The sequence below is a fragment of the Triticum dicoccoides genome, chromosome 3B (genome assembly GCF_002162155.2).
Source record: "Triticum dicoccoides isolate Atlit2015 ecotype Zavitan chromosome 3B, WEW_v2.0, whole genome shotgun sequence".
Classification (NCBI taxonomy): Eukaryota; Viridiplantae; Streptophyta; class Magnoliopsida; order Poales; family Poaceae; genus Triticum; species Triticum dicoccoides.
In genome coordinates this window covers 38,078,970-38,085,854 of record NC_041385.1, presented here as the reverse complement: position 1 = coordinate 38,085,854, position 6,885 = coordinate 38,078,970, and the positions used below count along the sequence as shown (strand labels likewise).

The following is a 6,885-nucleotide window of genomic DNA, read 5'->3' as shown; positions in this document are numbered from 1 at the left end:
TCAGGAGGGGTTGTGGCCATGGTTGACTGGTCAGCTGCGCCTCCGATCAGATCTGATCTGGCCGGTGCCGCTGGCGGTGGTGGCCATCTCCTCCGTCGGAGGTGGTCGGTCCGAGGCTGGAGGGTAAGATCTCGAGATCCACCATCTAGTTTCGGCTGCGAGTCGGGAAGACATAGTTGCTGGTGAAAAATGTGCCCATGGCAGGCGATGGCGGCATTCTACGTTGTTACCTTGATGAAGGCATTTTCGTGTAACTACTATTGACCCACTCGTGCTGCTCTGGGGGAAACCCTTGGATCTGGTCTTCCACATCGGACGATGCCGATGCTGCGGTGTTGTTTTCTCTCTTGGGAGCATCATTTGTGGAGCAGAGCTGGAAGACAGAAGCAGGAGGTGAAGCTGCTTCGTCTTGCGTGGAGCTTAGTCATGCCTGCCCGACAGGTGCTATGCTGTGTCATGCTTGGTCAACAGGTCCTATGCACGACAGATCTTTCAGAATTGTTGCTTCTGGACAAACGATCGTGGGGCGGTCGCACCGTTGGGCCCCATGGTGGCGTTGACGGATGGATGGACCGGCAAGGATGATGGGTCAGCAGTTCGATGATGATGGCAGCGTCTAAAACGTGCGCATGTGGTGTACGTTTTAGGTCTGCTGCACCGGTTGTGGGTTCAGATGCGTTGTGTCGATAGATCAGCGACGGCAGTGATTTTAGATATGGAGAGTGAGAGCACTTCAATTATCTAGTTTTGTAGGTGTGTGTGCTGGATTCAGATTGCTTGACGTATATTTTTGTTAGACCTATGTTGAATAATAAATAAGGATGGCCTATGCATCGATTGATGCATAGGCTCAGGGCCATGCTCGCCTTTCTAGCTTCCTAATAAATGCCACCTAAAGCATCAACAAATTGAACCTAAATCATTTGTCATCTGTTAGTTTGTCTACAAGTTAAATCAAAGAGATGACCGCAGTTGGTCAAACATCCCAGCCTGTGGTTGAACTTATTATCCCAGTCCTTCTCCTTGGGTTTTTTGCATTTTAAAAACTTCGATAATATACTTTCAAGTGCCTCTGCCTAGTTTCATTAGACAACTAGGGCTAAATTGGCATCGTGTGCTCCTTTTCTGACCAACCATATATAGTTAGTTGTATGTTACTCTTTGGCATTTGCATAATTGTGTATCAGTATCACTGTGCTATTTTGGCCTGCAGCTCCAAGCTCTGCCGTCTTTGCAAATATTATTTCTTAAAAATTATGTTCAGAATGATAGAGTAATAAATAAAGATATGTAAAATAATAATAAAAGTGGAACACTGCAATCAATATATCTTTGCTTACTCTCTCGAGTGGCATGGAAAAAGTTGTGGCGTTAATGGGAGTTAACGCCATTAGTCCGTCAAATTCCTATTGTGGCATGTGGCTTGAGATTATCCGTGCGAAGTATCTTCGCGGGCAACCGATGGCCTTTGCAAGTAGATTTGGAGGGTCTCAGTTCTGGCAATCGGTGATTCGCCTGCTACCGGTCTTGCGCATTGGGACCTCCATTAGAGTTGGCTCCGGATCATCCACCTTATTCTGGCTGGATAGATGGTCCGGGCCACGCCCCTTCGTGGAGCGCTTCTTTGCATTATTCTCGATTTGTGTCCGTCCACAACTTTCTGTGGTCGTGGCCTTGGCAGACTTGGGGCGCTATTGCCTTCCGCCGTACCTTCGGGGCGGTGGAACTCGAGCAATGGGATGAATTTCTTTAGTGTATTGCCCTCCACTCCCCCTCCCTGGAACCCGACTCGCTGTGTTGGCATCTCGAGCCGGTAGATTCTCGACTAGATCACTATACCAGGCGATTATTCCCACCCCTGCTCTGGTGGAGCTCTCGGTGCTCTGGGAGATCAAACTCCCCTTGAAAATCCACATATTTATCTGGCAATGGGTCCGAGGTCGCCTGCCCTCGGGCACGGAGGTCCGAAAACGTAATGGCCCTGGGGATGGCCTCTGTCCCATTTGTTTGGTTCCGAAAGACTGCAACCACATCTTCTTCCGTTGCCCTGCGGCGCAGTTCCTATGGAGTTGCTTCCGGGGAGTAGTTGGTGGCAATTGGTGCCATGACAACCTCCCGGATTTGTTTGGGGAGATTCTTAGGCTCCCGGGCGCTAGTCGCGCCCCCATTTGGGTAGCTTTGGGTACCCTTGCCTGGTCCCTTTGGTGTACCCGTAATAAACTAGTCATCGAACGTGTAACTCCGCGACGTGTGATTGGTGTGATCTAAAAAATGGGTGGCTTCTTACATATCTGGAGACCGCTTAGCAAGCGGCGCGACCGGGATATCATCGACAACATCATTGCGGGTCTTCGCTCTTCGGCTTCGGCTATTGCTCCACCACCGCCGCCACCGCCACCGCCTCCCGAGCCAGATTAGTTCGCCTTTAGCTTTCTTTGGGGCTTGTCTTGTTGTGCCCCCAGCATGACTCTATGACTTTTTATACTTTGTACTGTTGTGTTGGATGATTGGTTCGTTGCTTTATAATATAAAGCGGGGGGATCCTTTATCTTAAATTCCTATTGTGGCCAACCAGCCTTTGAGATATGGCGCAGTGGCGATGGCAGCAGGGCTTCCTTAGGGCTCTGCCATGCATGTATAGTTGGAATCATCGGTTGAGGTCTTACTCCCTCTGTTTCAAAATAGATTACTCAACTTTTTACTAACTTTAAATAGATGAGTGAACTTTTTACTAACTTTAGTATAAAGTTAGTATAAAGTTAAGTCATCTATTTCAGAACGAAGAGAGTAATACCTAAGCCTCCTCTGGTTCACATGATAGGGAAGTCATACGAATAAAAAAGTCATAGGAATGAGATGACATGTATATGAAATCCTATGAATAGGAATAGAAGAAAAGATGCCCTATGGTTCGCATCATAGGATTTTTTCCATTGAGTCTATAAGCTAATGTTTATATCCCTATAAAATGTGGAGGATAGGAAGAATTCCTCCATAGGAATAAGATTCTATTCCTACAAATCAAAGGGCTCTAAAGGAATTTTTTCTATACAAATCCTACCCTATGGATTCCTACAAAATTCCTACAAACCAAAGGAGGCCTGAACCTTTTGGGTCGATCATAAACTAAGTCTTACCAGTTTCATTGAATAAATGAAATTGGGGGTGGGGGCTCCTTAATTCTAAGAAAAGCATGTGCATACCAGGTAATTACTAGACTTCAGATACTAAAATGCCTGACTAGTGTAAGCCCAACAGAACGCACGTCGCTGGTCTTGTTCTGCAGCATAAGCAAACAATCTTCAGTTTTGCCACACTGGTTCATGCTCCTGGTAAATACTCCAATGCAATGCATTTTCCTGCTAATTTTCATGTAGATTGAAATGTACCATCCAATGCAATGCCATTTAAACATACTTATAGATCACATTTTATGTCATCGCATTTGATTGACGCGGCTGCTCTATCAAAAGGAAGTCAGATAGGTAGCACATCTTCTATTGTTCTTCACTATATTGCAGTCTTTTTTTTTTGGTATACTTCTTTAGCCGAATATTAAATATTCATATGTGATGTTTGTCTCCTCACTATCTTAGCACTGTTTTTACTCATAAATATTATGTTACATTCCAGGTAGTGAGAGGAGGGAGAAGAAGATTATGCTAATAGGTATGCTAATTTTTTCATCTTTTTATATGTAGTACAAATTTTGCAACCATGTACTCATGCACAAAGAGAAATTTAAACTACTGATGGTCTAGACATCATAAAGAATGCAATATAACTTTTGGTTTACAAAAGAAAATAAGATCTGCTCCAATCCCAGGTACTACATCAGCAGGTGCAACCTTTCTCTTTGCATGTCTTTATGTGCTCATATGGAATGGAAAAGGGATAAGACTATGGTGTCTCCTTTGAAAGAAGGCTAGCAGCAACACTAGGAAGAATTATGAGGCCATGATAGTATCATATGGATCCCTGGCTCAAAAAAGACACATGTACTCAGAGGTAATGAAGATAACCTCTTCTCGGTAAAGGTGGTTATGGTGTGGTTTTCAAAGGAAGACTACACGATGGTCGTCTGTTTGCTGTGAAATTCTTGCATCAATGCAAAGGAAATGGGGACGAATTTGTGAATGAGGTTATGAGCATTGGCAGGACCTCTCATGTTAATGTTGTTAGCTCATTTGGATTTTGTTTGGAGGGATCAAAACAAGCTCTTATATATGAGTACATGCCCAATGGTTCCTTGGATACATACATTTACTCAGAGAACCCAAAGAAAATTTAGGATGGGAGAGGCTCTATGCAAGAGCAATTGGATTGCTCATGGCCTCGAATACTTGCACCATAGTTGTAATACACGTATCGTCCATTTCGATATTAAGCCCCAAAATATCCTTCTAGACAAGGATTTCAGCCCAAAGATTGCTGATTTTGGTTTAGCTAAACTGTGTCATACAAAGGAGGGCAAGTTTTCAGTGACTGGAGCTAGAGGAACAATTGGATTCATCGCCCCAGAAGTTCACTCCCAAACCTTTGGATTGGTTTCAACAAAGTCGGATGTTTATAGTTATGGAATGATGCTGCTGGAGATGGTTGGAAGGAGGAGAAATGTAAGATCAATTGTTGCAAAATCCAGTGAAAAGTATTTCCCTGATTGGATTTATGACCACTTTGCGCAAGATGGTGGATTAGAAGCATGTGAAATCACCAATGAAATTGAGGAGATTGCAATAAAGATGATCTTAATTGGCTTGTGGTGTATACAAGTAATACCCTTGTATCGCCCTACTATAACAAAAGTTCTAGAAATGTTTGAGAGAAGCTTAAATGATTTGGATATGCCGCCGTAGCAGAACTTCTAACTGCTGTAAGATATTTTCTACCATATTTTTGGTCATTTGTTTCATTATTTTGCAACAACCTGACCTAAGCAATTATCTTTGATTCCAATGAAAGTTCAGCTCACAATATGGATGTACAAAGTGGAAGTTCAACCAGATATGAGGACACGAGCCTCGTGAATTCACGAACCCTACAACGATCACCAACTCTTTGAGCAGATAAGCCCTGTGAATCCAAAAATCCTACTTTGACTACCAACACTTTGAGAAGGTGGCTTGTAGTAGAGTACATTCAGAATTTGAACTAGCACAAACGAAATTCGGCTTAGTAGTAGAACATATTGCATGCAATAATGCTACACTTACGGACTGTGCATACGGAATAATCTACGCACAGAGGTGGAACCAGCTTTTTGGTGCTCGGTTTGTTTGCTTTGCGTGAACTCCGGCTCGCTCGTTCTATTGTTCTGCCATATCAGCTTATAGGCACCCTTACCGTAACACCTGTCCGTAATTGTATCATTATTGTGTTCCATGTATTTATGACCTAGAGTCAATAGCATCTGCATGCCAGCGTCCTACCGACCACGGAAGGAATAAAAATTGGTCTGACGAGTTTTGTGTTCCAAGTTCCAACTGCTAGAATGCATTGCATCTTATGCCAGAGGCAGACAGCTACCAAGACCTTGCTGACTGCAAATTTCCCCCAAAACTCAATAAATGCAATCTAGGTAGCAAGCGAAATTTCAGAATTTGCAACAATTGTAGGTGTATATACATCTAAATAAACTCAATAAATGCGATCTAAGCATTGGATCTAGGCTGTAACCATCCCCTAAAATCTGAGAATCCATATGAACATTGTGACGCATTAGTAGCAAACAAATTAATCGCGTACACGGGAGGAGGATGGATCATACTTACTTGCTCCTCTCGGTAAGGATTTCACTAATAGAACCAATCAATTAATCATATTACTCAGTAAGCGAGGATAAGATCGGGCGGCGTTACAGTTCCTTCTTCCTGCTAGAAATATAACATGACTTTATATTAAGAAGTAAAAATATTAGCAGAGATCGCTTTAGTTGAATGACATTCAGAAATTATTTTCAGAGGACAAAACTGTTTCATATAATTCAAATATTTGTTGGTATGGTTTGGGGAGATTTAAGGTAGCAGCTGTCTGTTAGTGGTAAGGTCACTCATCAGATTGTTTTCTCTCATCAAACTAATTTATGGCTTGATAACAGCATCTTCAATGGGCAACTCCTGTAAGCTAGTTCTAACAATCAGCATCTTCTTTCTGACCCCTTCTCTTTGTTTTCAAGTGTTGACCTAATTAATTATCCATGGTAATAGCTCAACCACGACTGAGTAACTGTATACTGGCATTCATGATTGATAAAGCATTACTTTTAACAATTTAGCATGCAAGAAAATAGAAATACCAATTCTTAAAAGCAAAATGCTGAAAGAAATATAGAACAGTAACGTACAATGGCACTGCTCTGCAAGCACAGATAGTCCCTCTTTAGTCCACTGTCGGCAGTGATATGGCATCGCCCTCAAATGTCTAAGACTCGTCCGGTAGGTTTCACTGAACTGTTGTTTTTCTTTTCTGAAAAATCATTTCTCAAGCAGTCAATTCCGTCAGACTCTACTTTCCCTACCTCCTCCACAGTATCTGTCTCCGTTTGTATTACAAAGCAACAAAAAGAAAAAACAGCACATGCAGGCCCGAAAGAAAAAAAGAGAAAGTACAAAAGAAACAAATGCCAACAATGGCGGATCAACAAAAATGAAGAAGCCTCGTGACCGCTGCGCCCACCGAGGATCTTCCACCAAGCTCCTGGACTCCGAAGCGCCGGTGCCAATCAACAACACCCAGAAGGGACACGACGATGACGACGCTGCTGCCAAGGGTTTCCCCTGGTATGTGGCGAGGAGACAGGCAGGATAGCCCCCGACGCCCTTCAGGAAGGTCCGGCGGCACCCACAGGCGCCACCGCGTCGGTGTCGGCTAGAACGGCAAGGATTT

General features: G+C 43.4%; 1 pseudogene; it reads left to right on the top strand.

The window, feature by feature from the left end:
• Nucleotides 1-3,953: 3,953 nt before the first annotated feature.
• Nucleotides 3,954-4,856, top strand: LOC119279205 (annotated as a pseudogene).
• The last annotated feature ends 2,029 nt before the right edge of the window (nucleotides 4,857-6,885 follow it).